Source organism: Vulpes lagopus, chromosome 10 (assembly GCF_018345385.1).
Source record: "Vulpes lagopus strain Blue_001 chromosome 10, ASM1834538v1, whole genome shotgun sequence".
In the NCBI taxonomy this organism is placed as follows: Eukaryota; Metazoa; Chordata; class Mammalia; order Carnivora; family Canidae; genus Vulpes; species Vulpes lagopus.
Window position 1 is genome coordinate 98,662,417 of NC_054833.1, and position 23,128 is coordinate 98,685,544.

The window sequence follows — 23,128 nt, forward strand, 5'->3', positions numbered from 1 at the left end:
CAATAGGAATATATTGGAGAGCACAGGGCTAGAAGGTGGAAGTGCTTAGAAATATCCTAGAAGTGTCCTATCTAGCAGAACCCTTGTGCACTGTTAAAGGGAATGTAAATTGGTAGAGTTGCTATGGAAAGCAATATTGTAGTTCCTCAAAAAAATTAAAAATAGAACTGCTATAGAATCCAGCAATTCCACTTCTTGGGTATTTATCCAAAGAAAATGAAAACACTAACTCAAAAGGATATATGCACTCCCAGGTTCATTGAAGCTTTATTTACAATAGCCAAGGTATGGAAACAACCCACAACTACCAAACAAATTAGTCCACTAATGGATGAATAGATAAAGAAATTATGATATATATATATATATAATATATATAATATATTATATATTATTATGTGATATATATCACATAATAATATATATATATTATTCGGCCTTAAAAAAGAATGAAGTCTTGCTGTTTGCCATCACACAGAAGGACCTTGAGGACATTATGTTAAGTAAAATAAATCAAAGACAAATACCACATGATCTCACTTATATAGAGAATCTAAAAACACAAGCAAACAAACTACCAACCAATCTCATAGATATAAAGAACAGATTAGTGGTTGCATGAGTTGGGGGATAGTCTAAGATGTGTGTAAAGGGGGCCAGAAGGTATAAATTTCCAGTTATACAGTGAATGCCATGGGGATGTAATATATAACATGATGACCATAGTTAATAATACTATATTACACATTTGAAGCTAGGAGAACAAATCTTGAAAATTCTCATAAGAAAAAAATTAGTACCATGTGTGGTGTTGGATGTTAACTGGACTTATTGTGGTGAACATTTTGCAATATAGACAAATATTGAATCATTACGTTGCACATCTGAAACTAATACAAGATTATGTCATTTACATCTCAATTAAAAAAAAAAACATCCAGAAGCATTTAGTAGTATCTAGAAGCATGTAGAAGATAGGAAGGTAACGAGCACAGTTCTAATCACATGGTAAGACCTTAATGACTGCTTCATATGGAGGGACTGACTTGCATTCTGATCCCGTTTAGGCATTTCCTGGCTATGTGACACGAAGCAAGTCATTTTGCCTCCCTAGCCTCTGTTTTCTTCTCTGTTAAGTGAGAATAATGAAATCCACTTGGCAAGTTCTCTGTAAAAAAGTTTACTCTCCTGGAATTTAGTAGATGCTCAAAAGTAATAGCTGAACTCCAGTCTGTCCAGTCTTACACAACCTATCTTCCTGTGCCCTTTCTTCATCTTCCCTCAAATGGCCAATTTGTCTTTTCTGACTCAGAGACAAAGCACAAAGATGAATTTACTAAGTGAAATAAGATTGCAAAGAATAAATGTAAGTAATCACCAGTTCTTCCGGCTTCTGTGGTTGAAGAACAGCAAAAGCTTTTCAACAGATCATCTCATTTATATTCATGTCAACTGGGGAAGTCCTCACGAATAATTGTGCTGAGCAGAAGCTAATGGTTTTTTGCACCTACTATGTATTGGGCTGTGCAAGCTCCATGGCATTCCTGTCTAGCTCAGTCCTTCCAATTTTGTGTGCTGTAGGCATTATTTTTCCAGTTTTACAGAGAAGAAATTTTGGCAAAAGGACCTGGTGCAGCATTACCCAGCTAATAATGTGGTAGAGCCAGACTCACAGATTCCATAGCTGCAGTGAAATTAGGAAAAACATTAAGAGTCCAAGTTGATGTTCTATATACAAATAAACTTTTTTTTTTTCTTATTAGCAGTGGTCAGTAACCTCCTTACTACTATGTAGCAAGATATTTTTTTACCCAGGAAGGCCACACTCCAGATAGTGTTAAGGCCACAGGAATTTCATTTTAAAAATAAAAAAAGACATCACGGACTTATGTGCAAAGATGTAGCCACAAGATTATTCATCACAACATTGTCTATAACGGTGAATTAAAAAAACAGTTGGGAATGTCGTATGAGAGAAGAGCATATAAATAAATACGGGTGCTTTTATAGAATGGGATATTCTAATATCATTAAGCTGATGTTGTAAAAGACTAATTAATATGATGACAAATATCCATCCTCTTTGGTTAGATGAGGGGAAAAGTCACAAAAAAAGTGTGTAGGGTATGTATCAATTCTGTAAGAATTAAAATCATCCTGTATAAACAAAGAAAGTACAGTAAGGTATACACTCAGAATTGTTAGTTCTGGGTAATAGAGTATTCTGAGTGATTTATATTTTCTCCTTTTGGGCTCATTTTTGTGTGCTCTCTTTTTCTATAATAAAAACATATGGTATTAGGACTTGGATAGGAACACATTTTATTTTATTTTATTTTATTTTATTTTATTTTATTTTATTTTATTTTATTTTTAAAGGCATTGTTTGACAAATTGGCTATAACATGAATGTTTTAGTTTTTAAAAGGTATGTGCATCACTACATAATCAACAACAGCCATGTAGTATTCATTATGCACCCCCCCACTTTCTACACTTTACCTCCTGGAGACTCTCTCCCACCCCTATCGCACACCTGGAAACGGGTATGACCTGGACCAACTTCTCAGACATAGCACTTAGGACTTAGGACACTTTTGAGATCCTACAGAAGCATTCTAATTCCCTCTAAAATCAGAAGGAACAAGTGACTATAATCGGCCTGGATTATATTCATCTTTATACCAAGGCAGTCACAAAATATAAATTTTAATATTTTTCATTGAGGGGGCATTCACAAAGGCAAAAATGCCTATTGTCCCCAGAAATCATAATGTGTACATGAGTTGAAAAGTGCCCATTTTATGAAGAAAGAAACCCAAACTTTGGTTACATAATTGCCTTCAGCTGGAAGAAAAGGGAACCCTCTTACACTGTTGGTGGAAATGTGAAATGGTGCAGCCACTCTGGAAAACTGTGTGGAGGTTCCTCAAAGAGTTAAAAATAGATCTGCCCTACGACCCAGCAATTGCACTGTTGGGGATTTACCCCAAAGATACAGATGCAGTTAAATGCCGGGACACCTGCACCCCGATGTTTCTAGCAGCAATGTCCACAGTAGCCAAACTGTGGAAGGAGCCTCGGTGAGTGGATAAAGAAGATGTGGTCTATGCATACAATGGAATATTCCTCAGCCATTAGAAATGACAAACACCCACCATTTGCTTCAACGTGGATGGAACTGGAGGGTATTATGCTGAGTGAAATGAGTCAGTCGGAGAAGGACAAACAGTGTATGGTCTCGTTCATTTGGGGAATATAAATAATAGTGAAAGGGAATAGAAGGGAAGGGAGAAGAAATGGGTAGGAAATATCAGAAAGGGAGACAGAAGACAGAACATGAAGACTCCTAACTCTGAGAAACGAACTAGGAGTGATGGAAGGGGAGGAGGGCGGGGGGTGGGGGTGAATAGGTGAAGGGCACTGAGGGGGGCACTTGACAGGATGAGCACTGGGTGTTATTCTGTATGTTGGCAAATTGAACACCAATAAAAAATAAATTTATTTTTAAAAAAATAAAATAAAATAAACTCCAAATTATAACTATGATTTGTTGATTTACCACCATGATGCTTTGTTTTGCTTCTTAGCATTAACTTTTAAAAGCATTCTTTTTCAGTGTGTTGGCAGAGCTTTATTAGTATTTCTTTTTTTCTTAAGGGGAACAACATTTACAGAATCATGCCCATTGCTTTCATAGCTGACCTGGAAGCCAGAGAATCCTGCAAGAGCCATACCTTGGTGACCACATAGTTTGTGGAAATTAAAAATACTTAACAACATGTACTGATGTCTCATATGTACCTCTTACCAAAAAAGTAATACTCTGAATGGACAAAAGTCTGTGAAAAAAGATGTTAAGTCTTCATTTATGATTATGTCATAACTGGCTAATGAATCTTAGTATTATTAGTAACCACATGATGGAATCATATTAAGTTTTTTTAAAGATTTTATTTATTTATTCATGAGAGACACAGAGAGAGAGGCAGAGACATAGACAGAAGGAGAAGCAGGCTCCTCGCAGGGAGCCCAATGTGGGACTCGATCCCGGGACCTGGATCACACACTCTGAGCCAAAGGCAGAGGCTCAACTGCTGAGCCACCCAGGCATCCCTCAAATTAGTTTTCTTTAAGAACCTGAAGACATGATTGTTTCAAAACATTTATCTGAAAATTTAGTTTCTGATTGAACAAGAATCACAAAATAGTAGAGGGATGGAAGCTAAGAAAAGTGGGTGGGAAACAAGAGCTCAGTAGAGCTAAGTTGTTTGTTACTAGCAGTTGCTGTATTTTGGTTCCCAGGACATGCTATAGTTTCTCTAAGGAACAGGGTAGTAAATACAGTAGATTTTGTGGGGTTTATGATCTCTGTTGCAACTTAGTGAGAAGGCAACCACAGGCACAGTATAAACAAATGAGGAGGTTTGAGTTCCAATAAAACTTTATTTACAAAAACAAGGGTCTGGCTGGATATGACCCGGAGGCTTCATCAGCCAACCTCTGGTGGTAGTTCAGCTGTCATTCATGGCCAAGATAATTCTCTGGATTAAATACACACATCATTGTGTTTGATTTGCCCAAACTCCTCCTCATAGCCTCCAAAGCCTTAAACCATGAGGCCCTGACTTCCTCTCAAAAACTGCCTCTCACACCCCTAGGATGTGTTGATCTTCTTTCTGCTCCTTAGACAAGCCAAGTTCATTCCCACAGCATCACCTTTGTCCCTGCCATTCCCACCCCCTCCAATAGGCTGCCCAGCTCTAGCAAATAAAAATACAGGATGTGTTGTTAAATCTAAATTTCAAAGAAACAGTTAATTCCTGTAGTATAATTACATCCTATGAGCTATTGGGACATTCTGACACTGAAACGTGTTGTTTATCCGAAAGTCAAGTTTAACTGAATGTCCTGTGTCTTATTTGTCAACTCTACCCTAGAATAGCCTTCCTCTTGTTCTTTATCTGGCTGCCTGCTTCTTGTTTTTCTTGTCGGTGTCAGCTCCTCACAATGTCCTTTGCTGGCCACCCTCTTTCGTCGGTTCCCCCTTCCGGGTGCTCTGTCACTCTAGCTGTCTTATTTTCTCTGTATCTGAAATTATCTTATTTATTTATTCAGTTGACTAATAGCTATCTTTCCATGAGAATCGGGACCTAAGCTCTCATGTTTCCGGTCTTTTCCCATACTGCCCTCAATGGTCCCAGGCACATAGTATGTCTTTCATGAACATTTCTAGGATGAGTACATGAATCTAAATGAATGACTGAAATCATATTCATCCAAAAGCTACCTACGCCCAAAGTGATGGAAATATGAACTAAAACTAACTTTGATTGAGCCTCAAGTGTATAGTAGGTGTGTCCCCGGTGCCTAATCCCCTCTACAGGCCAAAAGCTCCAGAAGGAAGTTGTATCCTCAGCTGAGATAAGAGGAGACAGGGTCTCATTAAGTTTGCTGAACAGATTTGAGGTCTCAGAGGCAGTAAGTGGGGTGGGAGTCAAATCAGGTCTTCCTTTTAACCCAAGACTCGAGAATTCCCAGGACCCCCAAGAAGAGCCTCGTGTGTATCAAGTGTGTGCTCTGCTCTCTTTTTTTGAATTTCATTGCATTGGAACTCTCACAGGATCAAAAGAAAACAAATCTGGCCCATGTGGAGAAGAAAGGCCACCTCACTTTGGCTCCGCTGACCAAATCGCTTCTTCTTTTAAGCTAACTCTTAGCAGCTCCAGAACATGCCAAATGAAATTTTTAAATGAGTGGCTATGAAAACAAAACAAAGTAAAACAACACAATGCATGAGCACAGGCTTGTTTTTCCTCGAAAATTCTCTGTCCTCAACCTATGGAAATGGTGATATTACTCGATCTTGCTCCCATGAGGAGTTCACCTTGCCACATTGGCTAACTCTCTTTCCCTGTTCTCTGGCATCATCTCTCATGTCTATCGTGTCTATCATGTTACTTTCAAAGGTTTATGTCTTCTAGTCTGAAAAAGCCAAGAAGCCTCATTTTCTTATCTCCTTTGTTTGTGTGGGGAGGGTGTTTCAGCCCATAGTCACTGCGTCCAGAAACAATTGTGTTCACACTTTTTCATTTGTGGCTGCTGATGGCCAAAGTGGGTGCGCTGTCCCTTGGGAGTCTCCTGCCTGCAAAATCACATATAACGTGACACACATTCTGTTCGCCATCCAAGAATACTGATACACATCTATAAACTGTACAGCCAAGGGATCAATCTTATGGATTTTCTTTTTTCCAAGTGCTTCTGTCAGAAGGAACACAAAACATCAGCCTGTCTCCCAAATCCAGAGGCATGCAACTGGACTACTACAGTTTGGTAGGCACCAGCTACAGTCACTTTTATGATATTTCTTTCTTGAAAAAGACACAAGAGTATTGCCCAATAGGTTAAAAATGGGTTAAAATAGAAAAATCACATGTTATATCCTAAAAAATTCTTTCAATCCACTGGTTACTTGTAAGCTATCTGTTACAAGCAGGAGTGGAATTTTTTTTTTTTTTTTGCAGAACGTATAAAATGCCTTGGATTGTGAATAAGACAAGAAAACAAAGTGTGTAAGGCAGGATTGGTTAATCAATTCACAGGTCATTGTGATGCATGGAAGAGCAATGCTGGCCCGGCTGGTTACTCTGAAGGCTCCCTCGCCCCAAGTATATATTGGAATTCTCCTTGATGTCAAGTGGGGAGGAAGATTCAATCTAGATTTTTCTCTGAATTATGGCATCTGCCATGAAAATCTCTGCAACCCAGAAATGCATTTTAATGGGAGCTGTTCTTCTTTTGTCTGTTTATTCCTCCAAGGAGAACACATGAGATCTAAGCTCTTCTAGAGGAGGCATGGAAGAGGGACAACTGGGTGGCTCAGTGGTTGAACATCTGCCTTTGGCTCAGGTCATGATCCCAGGGTCCTGGGATCAAGTCCCACATTGGGCTCCCCACAGGGAGCCTGCTTCTCCCTCTGCCTTCGTCTCTGCCTCTTTCTCAGTGTGTCTCTCATGAATAAATAAATAAATAAATAAATAAATAAATAAATAAATAAATGAAATCTTTTTTAAAAAAAGAAGGAAAAAAACAGGCCGGTCCCAATGCATGAGAACTGGTGAGGACATCTCCATGGCTGGTGCCAAGGAATCCCTGATCTTAAAAGCCAGGATGTTTCTGGCCCCAGATCTCCATCCCTTCCTATGGACTGTTTTCTCAAGCTGCGCGTATTTGTGCTGATTCTAATGTAAGGGAAAGGTGAAATATTGTGACACAGAGAGCTGAAGGCTTGTTCCAAGGAAGTGTTGAGTTCTGTTATTTCCTTCCTTTTCGGCCTCCTCGAATTCTGGTCATTGGCGAGGCGGCCCGGAGCCAGGACTGGCCGTGTTTGACTGGCACTAATCTGAACGGTGTGCACCGGGTGTGTGTCCTCACCTCCCCGGCACACCTTGGCCCTGCAGGAATGCTCGTGCTCCTGGGGTGGGGGGGGATTAATTCTGTGCTCCATCCACATTTAGATCGGTGCATTTCCTGTGCAAACACGGCTGACATTTATGAAATCTAATTTAATAAATGTCTAGAATATAGCACTCATTAACATACCGCAAAACAGCTCCAGAGTAGCCCCATTTTAATCAAATAAATTGTTGCTGCTGCCGCGACCACAGGCTGTTCCTTTATTAAGGGGGGAAGTAGCGGCCCCCCGGCCAGGGCCCGAGTGTGTCTGGGGCCCTGTGTTAGGATCCTGCAGCCTCGGCCGCCGATACCACCCGGGGCCCTGTGCCTCTCCGTGTTTGCTCCTGAGATGAGAAGATGAAAAATCGCTGATCGTATATCATCTCCATAAATCTTACCGACAATAAGTCATAAAACCTTGTGTCCTTACATATGGTAGGCGCCTGGGGATCATGTTGCCATATGTGAGCATCAGCCTCTGGAAAAGAAAAATTCTGTTGCCCATGAGAAACTTCTAGAATTGTTTTCTGTGCTTAGCGTGAGCAGGCCACTTGTTCTCCCCCACCCCACCCCCCATTTCGCTTTCTTTTTTCCTTTCCTTCACCCCCTTGTCATGGGGCTGCTTCTTTTTGTTCCAAATTACCATCCGAAGAACTCCCAGCGCACTAATTAGGAAATTTTGTGCTTTGCTAAATTCCCTTTCTGTCTGTCACAACAGAATGAGTGAATAATAACCCCCAGCCAACATGGGGCACAGGTATTCAGGGCTTTTGTGTGGGAGAACAGGGCTCTTGTTTTCCCCGGGGACTGCTCCCAGCTGACACAGGCCCTAAGCACGCACACGGCCCCTAGCTAATGAGAAATGCCTATTTATTTTAAAAACTCAACCCGTTTTCATATCTATCAGCTAAATTAAAGGAGACACAAGAAGATGGTCACTCAAGCTCGCCAGGGCTGGAGTCTGTGTTCTGGGAACACAACGAGATACAATCACTGAGCTCCAGGCTGGCCCAGAACACCGGCCGTGGTTTTCTTACAGAAGCCGGTTGCACACTTGAGGTGGGAAAATGGAAAAATGTAGTGTGCTTTCTTTCCCTCATTTAGCTAAATAGTTTGATTATCTGCTGCCTCTCTTGGTGATCAGGCGAAGGTTCAGGAAAAATGTCCACAGGCAGGCATAGCCATGGCCCAGGGGCAGGGGGAGGGAGGGGGGGCTGGGGGGGGGTCTCCCTGGGGTAAGACCTGAGCAGAGGACCCCTGCAAGTTAGCATTTCTAAGAAGTCCCATTCCCAGGCTAAGCCACGCGTGCTTTATCATAGAAAGTAGTGTGCACCGGGTCCCTTTGGAGCTCCCCTGCGCGGCTTATCTGGACCTGGGAGAGGACACTCCTTTCCTGCGATATTTTATCCAAAAGTCATAAACAAAACCAAGCCGCTGATATTTGGTCAACAAGAGAAAATACTTGGAAAGACAGGCAGGAAGTTAGGGGCCGCGTGGGGAGGGGAAGGATGACCACACTGCTTCCAGAAAGGGAAGTTGGCCAGGCAGGCCTGGTTGGGCTGGGAGGGGGACCCCCAAACTCCTGCTCCCTCCACCCCTCCCTCCTCCCTCTTTCTCTGTCCCGGGATGCCCCACAGGAAGCCCACTTGGAGGATCATCTGTCCCCCAACCCAGAATAACAGCATATCCAAATTGCACACCTGGGAGCTTTGCTTCACTCTGGAAACTGGCTAGGAGAGGGAGAAAACGTGTCCACCACCAAACTGGGGTGGGGATGAGGCTGGCAGGAGCCCTTTTGGTATTTGGCACCAAGCATGGGACAGACTGACTTTGTGCTATTCTTATGCTAATTATCTTACCAAGTGATATTTGATTGTTTCTATAAAAGGTTTATGTCAGTGCAATTCACCACAGGCATTTTAAAGACCTCAAGATGCAAGAAAGAAATGCACCCAGAGTCCATTAAAGAATTAGGTTCTATTAATGTCCCAGTCTGCTGAAAGGGGCCACAGGCACCTCCTCAGCCTGCATGAGAGCAAGAATGGCACTCCCCTCTCTTAATAACTTTTGCTAAAAATCAGAGAAAAAGGCATCCTTTCATTCTATGAGTTTGGCTCTTGGAAGCAGCCCTTGGAAATTCCTGCATTTTGAAAACAATGCATTTGCCTGTATCCCATTTTTCTCACTTGAAAATAAGGGCGGTGTGCCGGAGTGGAAATGAGAATAATTATGGTAGCTGTCCTAGTGATCATTATAACGCTTTGCTAGTAGAGAACGCACTGCAGTTTTCAATCCTCCAAAAACAGCAATATAAAAAGATTCATTATCTCTTTTATCTGTCCAGAAATGGTCACAAAAATAAAGTGGCTTCCCCAAGTGTATACAGAGAGAAAGTGACAAAGCTATCCAGGTGGTCTCATGCCTTCAGATCTGTGGTGCTTTCAAATACTTTTCTCCTTTCTTGAGGCAAGATCTGTATGAGGGACAAATTTGGGAATCTGGAGTGTTGGGTTCCTAGGCACGATGTCTGAATTACTTCTTCTCTCTTGGTTCTCTTTATTCATCTGCAAGACTGAAGAAAGGAAGGGGGCACCCCTGCCTGGATGATAGCTAAACCCTTTGGCTTAAAAACATAGGATTCTATGGAAGTCAAAATAAATGCCTGATTTTATATATTTATATAAATATATATATAAAATTATATATATATATATACTTTTTTTTTTGCAATATAACTATAAACCACTTCCTTTTTTTATTCTTCCAAATGTCTGGTATTACCCTGAAGCGAACCCGAAGAGGCTGTATTTGGAAGAGTTTATAAAAAATAAATAAAGTATGTTTATCATACTCATCATGTCTGTAGCCCCGACAGGGAGAGAGTCACTGCTTAAAAACTCGTGGGTAGGGACGCCTGGGTGGCTCAGTGGTTGAGCATCTGCCTTCGGCCTAGGACGTGATCCTGGGGTCCTGGGATCGAGTCCCACATCAGGCTCTCCCTGAGTGGAGCCTGCTTCGCTCTCTGCCTGTGTCTCTTCTTCTCTCTCTGTGTCGCTCATGAATAAATAAATAAAATCTTAAAAAAAAAAAAAAAAACCTCATGGGTAGATGAGTGAACAGGGCTGACCTCACCCAGGTCCCTAGAATCCCCAAGAACCCTTCCAGAATGCCGTGGAACCAGAAGGCTCTGAGAGCCGGGCCACAGCTTAGCTATCCCCTGGCAGTGTCCCTGTCTATAATTATTAGCAGTGAGTAATCGTCCCTGCTCCCATCCCAGGCAGCATGTGGCAGCTCAGGGCACTCACAGCAGCTGTGGCCAGCTCTGAGCTAGGTCGGTCCCCGTTGTCAGGGCCACTGGGAGGGGACAGGTGCTGCCCCCTGGCATACCCAGACACGCGGCGCTCCGCTGACCGGGGGCGGAGAAGGCCTCCCACATGGGGGATGCTCCTGGGAAGCTCAGATGTTTCTGGGGAGCGATTCCAAAGGCTGTCATGTGAAGCCCGTAAAGGATTCAAGGGTGTGGCCCAGAGGGGAAAGGGAACCGTTGTTGAAGGGTCTGCGACTTTATAGATGTCTTTGCTTTATAGACGAGGAACTCGAGTTCCAGGCATGCCAAGTAACTAGCTCAAAGGCATCGGCACGTAGCTGGAAAGGGGACAGTCCAGGAACCGAAGCCAGGTTGAACTGACTCCACAGCCCATGCTCTTTCTAATATGCCCCAGGCGCACATAAGGGGGTGGAGGCCTTGACGGAGGGGCAGGGGGGTGTGCAGGTCTCCATGGCTTGGAGGCTGTAGGGGCTCAGCACACAAGCTGCTTCGTAGCCGCAGAAAGAAAAGTCACCCCAGCTTTGAATGCTGACCATGCTGGGCTGGGCCAGGCTCAACCACAAACTGAACCACTCCTAGTTTAGGGAGACTTCTTCCCCAACGCACAGTTTTGTTCCTGGACAGCAGAGAAGTTTCTTAACAACTAGAATCCCGAACAGCCAAATCATTTTTCTCCTCTCCTCCATCCCTTCCTTTCCTATCTCTCCAAGAGTTTGTTGAGTTATGCCAGACACTGGGCAGAGAGCTCATGGAAGAAAAGAACCCAGGACCTACTCTGTCCAGGGAAATGTGAAGGGAAAGGAGCCTGTTACTTGTGGGTGGAAGCATTCAAGAAAGGGTGCGGGGTGCCTGTGTCCTCCCCCCCACCCACCTCAATGACTGCGGACACCCTGTTTGTATGCAGAGGCCCTACGGTCTGGACGTCTGGAATACCAAGGTCACACAGGGACGACTATCCAGAGGAGTCCGAGGTCCCAAGCGGACCCCGTGTGCGTGCTCATCTCTGCTGTGTGAAGCGGCTGAGATTCGAAGGCTGTCACGTACCTTTGCCTCCTCTAACTAATGCAACTACATTTTGACTTTGGCTTCCACCGCCGTCCTTTGTGCCTTCTCTTCTCGCTGTATCTTCTCTTGGAGAGTTTGGCTTTCCTGCTAGACTCTGAGCTCCTCGAGGGCAGAGTCTGTGCCTTATTTACCTCTGCATCCATCATCCCTGGTTCAGGGCCAAGCAGGTGTCCCCTGAGCAAGTGATGAGTGAATGACGGAAACGGGCAACCGTAGGCAAAGGCAGTGCTGCCTCTGGCACGGCCCTACAGGGTGCTGCAAAGGGGGATGTGGGAGCTCAGACAGAGGAGGGGATGTTTCCAGCTGCTAAGTGGTGGAGTCGGGATTTGAACTGAGGTGTGTCTGACCTCAAGGCCCAGCCTCTTGCCATTCCAGCACCCCCACTGATTGCCCCTTGATTGGGCCTCATTCTGCTGAACTTTCTTCCCCAGTAGGTGACGTCTCATCCCCACAACCGCCCTTCCCCTGGGAGAGTTGGGATTGCCCCTTAGGAAAGATTGCTGGTCATACAATTGCTGAGAAGGAGAAAATTAATTTTATTTGAGTATGTACTAGATACCAGACACCTGGATCCACCGTGGGCGTCATCTATGTGAGAAATCCACACATTACTAATTTATAGGGTCACATTTAAATCTCATGCCAACCCTTTGAAGTAAGTCCCGTTGTTATCCCTGGGTTTAAAAAGAGGAAAAACTATGACTCAGAGGGGTAAAGTAACTAGAGCAAAGTCACAGAACCTCCCAAGTAGCAGAGGTGAGACGGGAACCCACGTCTAACTTCAGAATGGAGGGTTTGGGCCACTATTTTATGTTGCACCTCATTGCAGGGAGCTTACGCGTATGTGAGCATGAGTGTGTGGGGGTGCACGGGTGTGTGTGGGGGAGAGAGAGAGGGAGAGAGCAAGCCCAACTCTTTCGGGGGCTGGTGATGATACGGGAATATCTTCTCTGTGCTTGCTGTTTATCCAAGTTCGTCACGTGGTTTTTTACAGGAAGCTGTAAGGACTTCCTGCTTTAGCTCTCACAGATGCCGGCCCTGATAATTCCCGTATTTACATACCTACAGGGCAAGGCAAGGTCTGTGAGCTGCTGACTCTGGTGGGATTTCAGGACAGAGACTGATGGGTCCTGTCCTGCCCTGTTATCTCGTGTGCAGCCTCCCAGAACGGCTTGCGGGGGCAGGGAGGGCACTCTTTCTTCTGTCCCTTAGGGTGTCCCTGTAAGCCGTGCACCAGATCCGGGCTAAACTCTTTCCTAAAGGTCACCTCATCCGATCCTAACAACTGCTTGGCCCGATAAGGGATTGTTAGCCCCATTTCACAGCTAAGGAAACCCAGGCTTAGTTTAGAGGAGTGGTTCTCGATTGGAGGCAATTGTCACAACTTGGGGTGGAAGGCATGCAAAAGGAGCAGAGGCCAACAATGCTACCCACTGTCCTACAATGCACAGGACAGTCCCCGAAACCCAAGATTACCCAGTGCCATGTCAGTAATGCCCAGGTTGAGAAACTTTAACTTAGATATGCCGTGGAACATTCAAGCAGCGGGGTTGAGATCGAGCCCACATCTGTCAGGGCTAATGGGGCACTCCTCTCAAGAGACGACAGATGGGTACGAGGCCTGTAAAGTCGGCAGGGCCCTTCTCCTAAGTCTCCACGTGGCTGCAGACACGTCGTGCCACCTTGACCACCCCTATAGCGTCAGCTGACCCCTTCTCTGACAGCATGAGCATCTCACCTTTGTGGCCTTGCATTCTTGGCATCAGTATTGCTGAAGGCACATTTTGGTCGTATTATGTTTTTAAGCTTGGTTTCTAAATTACCCTGGATCACAGACCTCTGAAGGTTAAGGTTAAGGCCTGGCTTATTCGTCTGAGGCTGTCCTGCTAGGCTTCACTCTTTCAGGAGACACCTACTCTGGGTCCGGCCTATGCTGGGTGCTAAATATGCACAAAGGAAAGACAAAGGGTAATACAAAAATGAATGATTATAGTAGCCATAGTATCAATGACAGCAAGCATTTACTATACTTTTCATGCCATGAGGCATCAGCTCCTACAAACCTCTAGGGACCTTATGAGATATGTTTCATTGAAGGGTGCTTGGCAAACGCAGAGGGGGATGACCAAGCCTGTGTAGGTGGTTGAAGAGGATGACCTAGAGGGCCTGGGGTCTGAGTAGAGAACCGGAAGAAGGAGCACATGTGGGTGAGGGCATCACAGGCAGAAAGATCAGCATGAGGAAAGCCTGGGGGAACCATACTCACGGTGAGCCTAGAAAGTACCACAGAGTAATTCAGTAAATAAAGACAGCATTTGAGGTTGATCAGTTGTCTGGACCACACGAGTAAATCTGGTAACAACTGGCTGCGTCTTTCAGGTCAGTGTGTACATTATCTACATCGCTCGGGGCCAAAGGGTCTCAGGCTGACTTAGTTGAAAAGAGAACTGGTCAGACCCTCAGACCCCTGAGAGTTCTCACCTTCTCCTGCCCCAGCAATGATTTCCAGGGCTTTCCCCAATGTGCATTGTCAGGACAAACCTTGGGGGCTCCTTGATGACACTGTGGTTGGCTGTCAAAAAAAAAGGGCATAGGGTATGGATACTGGGGAGCCAACTCAAGGGTTGGTGATACAAGTATTTAGACTTGTCGCCATATGCAAGTCAATAGAGATGCAACACATCAAATCAAATTAATGAATTTTGGCGGGGAGGGGGCTATTTATGGAGTACTCTGCTCTTGAATACATGGAGGACAAAGAGTAATGATCATGGTGAGATCCCCGCCACCAGGACTTGGAGATCCTGTGGGAAACCTGCAAGGCAAACAAAGTGAAGCCTATGGCAGAAAGTCCACCTAATAGAGTCTGTGGAGTGGAAACCAAAATTGGAAAACAAAAGGATTGATGTACAGATCAAGGAAGGCTTTTGGAGGAGGCAGGATTCAGACAGAGCCTTGAAGGCCAGGAAAGACAGGGAACAAAGCTACGGAGGACATTTCACTTGGCAGCAGGTAAAGAGCCTTTAGACTACTACTTAAGGAAAACTCAAGGGAGTCTAAATTCAGGTCAGGTCCAAACTCCAGAGGATATTATATAAGATCCCTCCTTGTCTAGTCCCACTCTTCCTGCTAATGATTATCTGTGGCCTCGCTGCTCCACGCAGCCCCACTTCACACCCAAACCCCAGCCCCCTACAAGTTATCTCCCATCAATAGTCACATCACAGTTTTGAGATTTTGTTCGTGTTCTTTACTCTGTTAGAACGTTCTTCCCTTTCTTTGCAAGATGAACTACTCTATCCTTATATGGGCAGCTTCAGTGCTGCCTCCTCCATGCGGCCGTCCTGCATTCCTTGTGCTCTTTCCTCTCTGCTCTCATCCCATCCCAACCAATACATATTATTGGTTGCTCTGACTCATTCCCTCAGTGGCTTCTTGCAAGCAGCTTCTTGACATTAGGACTTTGTCTAACCTTCTATTTCTTTTCACATCTGTGCCTCGCACAGGCTCTGACTCATACCGAAGGCATATCAATTACTTGTTGACCATAAGGGTGACTTGAACTAGGGACTGAATATCTTTGGCAAAGAGCCGACTTCTTCATAGAGACTCAGTTGTGTCTAGAGTTGCTCTGTCCAATATGGTAGCCACTGGCCACTCGTGGCTACTTAACTTTAAATTAACTACAGTGAAATAAAATTAAAGATACAGTTCCTCAGTCGCTGGACACATTTCAAGCACCCAGGAGCCACACATGGCTAGCAGCTATGGCACTGAGCAGCTCAGATACAGAGCATTTTCATCACCTCGGAAAGTTCCAGTCTTTAACCCTGGTCTTGCCTTTTTATAAAGGATGGCCTCTGGTGCCCATGCTCCTGTCCCTGGTTGCGCCCTCTTTCTCCTCCCCGGCCTTTGCTGTGGCTAATCCTTCGGGGAATAGAATAGCACTACTTGTACAATGCCAAGAAGCACAGAGGGATTTGGTGGGGTGGGGTTTGCTCAGGGTTATTACTGCTCTATGTAAATCAAATCACTCCCCGTGGGTGGGCTTGGGGCCTGCAGAGAGAGCACAGCGGCTGCGGTGTTAAGACACAGGTACCTGTCATGGGAAACTCCAGAGCCACAGCACAAAGCAAGCTGAGCTCAGCTCCACGTAGACAAGGCCAGCTTCGGAAACACCTGGCAGGCTCAGAAACACAGATGTCTCTCAGCTTTTAATTGAAAATGTTCTGAGCGAGCAGATTCAGGACAGAACTATTTGAGAGTCTCCTCGTCCGTGTTTCCCAGAGAGGAAAAAAAAAAAAAATACCGACTTCTTCCTTCGGTTTGTCCATTCACTTAAGGGCCCTATTGAACCCCAAGATCGGTGAATTTCAAGTACTATTTTTTTTCTTTTTGAAGTAGGCCCCTATAACATGCACCCAATTCATAAAGCACATTAAGAAAAAGAATTGCTGGGGCACCTGGGGGGCTCAGTGGCTGAGCGTCTGCCTTCAGCCCAGGGTATGATCCTGGGGTCCCGGGATCAAGTCCCGCATTGGGCCCCCTGCAGGGAGGCTGCTTCTCCCTCTGCCTGTGTCTCTGCCTCTCTTCTGTGTGTTTTTCATGAATAAATAAAACCTTTAAACAAAAAAGAGTTCCTGCTTAGGTTGAAAGTGGGGAGGGGAACCCGGCCCCCCCTTGTTTGGTTTTTCCTCCAGCACCATCAGAATGCACAACTCCAGGGGGTGCTCTTCACACTGTAGTTTGGGTTTGGCCCACCAGCCCCACACTTGTACCCTTGCATGGAGTCATGGACAATTTGAAAACTCTGGTCTATCTACAATCCTAGTTTTTAAGAAAGAAAACTTAAAATATGCCCACTTCTACAGTCAATCATCATGAACATATGCATATTCCTGCAAGTCTTTCTAATTTGTGAAGTGCTTTTTATACGATGCCTCATCAGATCTCAACAAAGGCTGGAATGAAGCCTCTGGGTTCAGAGGCTCTTCTTGCTCTTCCCTGTACCCCTAGCACCTCATTTGCCTACTGGCACGTAGTAGGCCTTTAATATGTTGTTTGAGGACAGGGGAAGAGGGGACAGTAAAAGGGTAGAGGGAAGGAAGGGAGGGAGCGAGGGAGGGAGGAGTTTATGACACATCATTATCAGTTTCAGTTTACAGATAAAGAAACCGTAAGAAAGGCAATGAATTTAAGTGACTTATTAAGTCAACAATAAACAGAGGAGCCACGAAGCACTCTCCTTCGTCCTTAAAGCTTGTGCTTCTGACAGTACTTCACCCACACTCCCATTTTGGTTTTTTCAAGTAAAAAGCCTATTCTGAGTACTCACCACCCCTTCTTTTACGGCTCCAGCTTTTTAAAATTAATTCCCGTAAAATTGTGGAAGAAGGTTTATATCCCTCTGAGAAGGAATTCGTCTCCTAGGAGCCTTGACCTTCCTCCCTCTGCTTGTCTGTCGGAGGCAAATTGCAAACCTATACAAGGGACATGAGTTAAAAGTGCACCCCCTGCCATAAGGGCAACTGAGGCATTCAGGAAACAAAGCCCACGAGCCACCAGTCCTCGACGGGTGGCTGAACTGGATCAGTGTTTAAATTCACATGTCAGGATGTCAGGGGCGTTCTCGTGCTTGTTCCATTTTTATAATGAAGCTGTATGTCTGGAACTGGAAAAAAAAATCTTTGACATGGGGAGAAATGAGTGATACGACGTGTTTCTGAGATGACCAGTGGGGCCCCTGGTGCGGGCTGAGCTGTGGTTAGTGGGCCTGCCACGGCTGTGATGTTAGGAATAATTACACCGTGAGTTCAGCCGAGTCCCAGTGGCGGGCACGGGTCTACGTGACTTCACCTCCGTCTCCAACATGCACACACACGCACGCACGCACTGACACGCACAGGGATACACACAGAGGGGAAACTTCCAAAGGGCTTGTAACAGAACAAAGCACAGTTTTTACTATCACAAAATCTTTATGGATCGCCATCCTTGAGGTGAAGTTATATCCTTTATGGTCACATTTTGGTAGTTTCCTTAAATTATTGAAGGCATTTCGTAGGGCCTGCGCTCTTGGAACAGGGCTGGAAAGAGGCCCCTGTCCCCCCGTCTGGAGGTGGGTTAATGATGGCCCTCCTTGTGCAATGCGTCCAGGACACAGAGGTTAATAAAACCCGTAGCTCTTCTTCATGGGTACCAGGGGATGGTTAATGTTCAAGCCTGTGCAGGACCTCAGCTTAATGTTCCATATGAAGGATAGCGCTGCCAGACGACACCCTCCCTGGTGCCAACCTCGCATATTAGTACATGCTGGAAACGGGCTGCGCGAACCGGGGAAAGTTAGGTGCTTCTCCCCCAGCTGGGTGTGCTGGGCTGGCCCCCACGGCTCCCGGCTGCTCTAGAAGTCAGCGGCTCCTGTTTGCCCAGAGTTGGGAGAGCCTGTGCCTGGCCCCTGCTGCGTCTGGGGTGTCCAAATCTGACATCCCTAAATCTGTGTCAACCCTACACCTGTGTGTCTTGGGTAAATTGCTGGACCACTCTGTCTTTGTTTGGCTCCTGCCGGAAACAGTCCCTGAGACAAGGATTTGAAGGCAAGTCATTTCTTTGGGAGGTGATTCCAGAAAGCAGCAGCGAAGGGAAGGCTGCCGTGAAGGGTGCAGCATCAAGTTAATTTGCTACGTGGGCAACTGGAGGTAATCCCCCTGGGGACCTCTGGGAGACAGTATAGGACACATGCCCTGGGGGTCTTCCCACCTGAGGGGCAAGGGAGCTGGGGCATTTATATACCCACTCTGTAAGTCCTGGCTGAGGGCTGCTCTGGCAGCTTTTGCCTATCCCGATGGGCAGAGTGGGCTCCAATGACTGGCAAGACTCAGAGAGACAGCATCTGGCCCCTGAAGTCCCAAGTTCCTTCTTTCCAAAACGTGCCAGCACCTGCTACTGCCTAGCATTGCCGTGGCTAAATGAGATAATACAAGAGCCGGCTAAATGTTAGTTATGATTCATGCTAACCCAAAGGATGGGGATATTGATTGCAGTTAAGACCATAAATTAGACCTGGGTGACTTGCCCATATTTAAAGGCCGTCTTTGTAACACAGACATTTTGGTCTTTTGGAAAATAAACTTTATTGTATGTTTGGCATTAAAGGGAGTAGAACAGATCAACGGTGTTGGCCGAAGAACGGGCCCTTCCTCTTGAGATAAGAAAGCAAGAGAAGGAGTGACTTCCATGTGCCACATTTACAGAGAACAAAGGGAGTCAGGGGCATGGACATCCCAGGCAGGAGGCAAATGAATTCATCAACTAAGAGGCTACCACACAGTCCCTTGCTGTTACTGCAAGTTGCTGGCCAGAAGTTTTTCATTTGTTCGATCACTTGAATCATCTTCTGCAATTCGGTGGATCCTTGGGATTTCTCCATCAGAGGTGGAGGTAGTGTCCCTGTATATGTGCCCAGTGGCTCTTGCTTAGACTTCACAGAATGTGGGGAGACGCACCAAAGGGCATTTATCTCAGAATGGCCCCTTCGTTCCTGTCTTTCCCCCTCCCACAGGGCCCCAGGATGAATTCCTTGGAGTGCCAGTGGGTTCTTAGATGATGCAGTCTTAACCCTTTGACATGGATACGGGCACCACCTTGCTGCTGTGTTTGGGACCTTCGTGCCCATAATTTTACCCATGCGCATTTGGGACTCAGCATCTAATCTTCTAGTGCTCAGTGATGCTGGTATGTGCGTTTATAGGGTTACGTATGAACCAGTAGGGCCTGTAGTCTATAGGTACTAGCACGTAGGTTGAGCACTAATGAATGAGTGAGCATGTGAATGAAAGAATAAATCTGGAAATGCACAGGAAGATGAGAGAGAGGAGGAGGGGCAGCACTTTTAATGAGGAAAAAAAAAATAGGCTTGGAGATTTGCAGCTTCCTTTACTGCCACCCCTCGACTGTGCTAAAAACCAGGAAGCCAAGCTGACATTTCCACGTAAATCTGAGATTTCCCTTTTTGGTTTTGCAAATTCCATTCTTGCCTTGCTGTCATCCACTGGGGAGACGTCCCCAGTCTTACTCACAGTTAAGAATAAATAGTGCTCCGGCTGCTAAAAAAAGGAGAGATCGCAGCACCTCTCATCTCCACGTGCGTCATTAATCGACTCCACAGCACCCCATGCTGTAAGCAGAGTGATGGTTGAGGGGCACCGAGCACCAACCGGGTCCCTCTCGGCACAAACATTTAAAAGGAAAAATTCTTACAAAAAAAAAAAAAAATCCCGACTCTAAAGTGCATTTTAAGAACCCTCACAAATCAGACATCTTTGTCAGTGAGGTTTAACACATAATGGAAACAGATCGTGGTGGAAAGTGCTTCAGAATAATCTCAGGTGTTTCTAGAAGTACGTGAGGATGTGTGGTCCACACTGTGGGGGCAGAAGTGAGTTTGTTTGCATGATTCTCCTCTGTCCACCTTATCCAGGCATTTACATCTTCCAGATGAGAAGCACTATGAAATGAAATTCTGTCTGGATCCCAGAGAAGGACATTCTGGGAGATCATCCAACCCGCCAGGGTCCTGAACCTGTGATGTCAATGAAGATGTTTGGTCTCTAACTCACCTCCTCATTTGTTATTTTGTTCAGAAATATTTACCAAGCACTTAGTGTATGTTAGGACCTTTCCTGTGTGGTGTCCCTGGCCCCCAAGAGTCCATGGCTCGCGTCGGAGATCAAGTAAACCATCTCCATAGGGCATGACTCTTGGGAGACTCCAGAGGCCAGCGAGCACCCCATCCAGCTTGGTGGGTCAGGTGGGGCTCCCGAAAGAGCCGGAATCCTAGAGCAGCATTCAGGGAGGCAGTGCCGGGGACGGGCATAACCAGGAAGGGTGTTCGTGGCAGTGGTTGGGAGGATCAGAGAGTCCGGCTTAGCCGGGACCATCCCTTCTCTCCGGGCAGTGGGGTGGTCCCGATGGTGAGCTCTTCACGTGGGGGGCCTCCGGGCCTCCTGGCCTCTCAGCCTGCTGTGAGAGCTGAGGGCTCCTGCGCACACAACCGCTTAGCAAACGCGGAGCTACCCCCGCACTCCGAGGCCTCCCCCGGTCATGGGCGGTTAGGACTGGCTGAGACCGAGCCCCTGCTTTGGGTGCAAATGCCTGGGTATTGAGCCAATACATCTGAGTGTGCTGGCCATTAGCCCTGCTCTGGGCAAACAAAGTGAGGACATTTACTACGATTCTTCACACTTCACAGATGAGAAAACTGAGGTGCAGGTGGACTCACCTGCCGTATCAAGGACCAGGCGCTGTTGGAGCCAAGATTTGCCCAGTGCCTGGGTCACTGGGTGGTAGAGGCGGCAGAAGGCCCCAGCCTCCAGACGCGCCCGGCTCAGAGCCACTCCTGGTCTCAGGTGGGTTAAGCCACCTCAGGGCTCCTCCTGTGGCCTCGGCCGGACCCCAGGACCGTTTCTCCAGCGGTCCCCTGGGAGGAGGCGCTTCATGCTGCTCCACTGCCAGTGAACCCCTGCTCCTCTCCGCCGAGGAACCCGCCCTGCCAGGCAGCTGGGCCTCAGTGGCCTTTATCTGACCCACCCCCGGCACCTCAACCTTTCCCCTCGGGGCCCTTCTGGCCGACCTTGGCCTGTCTCTGGCCTCAGCCCGGGCGCCAGGCCTCCTGCTGGAGCTGCGCCAGGCCCAGCCCTTCGCCCGGCCTCTCCCCCAGTCGGGCCTGGCGGGCGGGAGCTCACAGGCCAGCCTGGAGCCAGGGCTCCTGAGTGATGCTCCCCGGGGCCAGCTGGGACGGTCTGAAGGAGAGGCCCACCTGGAAAGACCTGCATGCCTGAAGGCCTTCAGAGTGGACCTGGGCCGTCTGAGGCAGAGAACAAGGGCAGGCCTCCTCTCCTCCTGCTTCCCCAGGCCGGGCGGCTACTGGCTCCTGCCTACCCCCTCTCTCAGACACACTCCTATCCACACTCCTGGGTTTAAACCCTGGTAACAGCTCCTTTTTCCAGGTTTTTCTCTCTCCTAGATACTGTGTCAAGCTACCACTCATCATCTCAAGGAATCCTTACTTTTCCCCAAAGGTCCCATGGAGGGAAGGCCCCGCACCCCCATTTTACAGACGAGTAAACTGAAGTTCAGTCTCTGACAGCTGACAAGAGACAGAGCCTGAATTCAAACCCAGGCTTTTCTAAGCCCACAGCCCATGCTCCTAGCCACTTGGTAGCAACATTGGGCATGTCATTTTACCTCTTCTGGCCTCAATTCCTTCATTTGTAAAATGGGAATAATGGTAACACCCAATCTGTGAGGCTTCTGTGGAGATTTAACGCACTTGGTGATGGGAGGCATGTCACAATGCCAGAACGGCGCCTGGCCCCAGGAAGTCACCAATGGGTGGTAGACGGCATTTGTGTTGGGGTCACTATCAGAGGCCCCAGACAGTGGCTGTTCCCACAGACGGGCACTTATGTCAGCCGCCCAGTCGTTGCCCTCCCATCTTTTGTTCCAGACTCTGTCTCCTCTTGCTCACCTTACAGCCCCCGATTGCTTTCTTCCCCTTCTCTTCTGATTGTCTCACTGCCACATCCCACATGCCTCAAGCCCCAGAGGGGCCTGGGCTGAGCTCTCTTATTCTTTCTGTGAGGGTACAGGCCAGCTATCTTGGCATCCTTTCCCAACTCCCCAAAACTTCCGACTAGATTCCCCCAACTAATTTAAAGACTTCACTTGGTCTGGCTTATTTTGCAGAAAGATCAACAATTGAAAGTGAAGAGATGCTCCTACTCTGAGTAAAATATATCAAGTGTTTTGCCGGTAGACTCTGGATTTAAATGGCAGTTCTACTATTTAGAAGCTATGTGGCTCTGCGCAGCTCGCTTAATACCTCTGAGCTGAAATTTTCCTTTCAAATTGGGACTGGATGATGAGAGGTGCAGGGTGCTCTTCACAAGGTTTTGGAGAGAATTTGGTGAGAGAATGGCAAGAGGTGCCTGGCATAAGTCAGTGCTCAATAAAACACGAAAGCAGGATCTAGGTGAAACAGAGCTCAACGGCACAGGTAGTTTGGGGAGCTAAGAGGGCAATTAATAAATGCACTTCGCTTGGAGAAGCCCCCTGGGGGAAGACGGGCAATGGACCCAGAGCTGAGGGCCCAGCACCGCACCGTGTCCCCCTGAGAAAAGCAGGCCTTTGGGACATTGCCGAGGGCAGGGTCCAAGGTCCCTTCGGAGCTGACCCCTCAACTTCCTGGTGGAATCTGTAGCCTTCCTTGAAGGCAGGGCC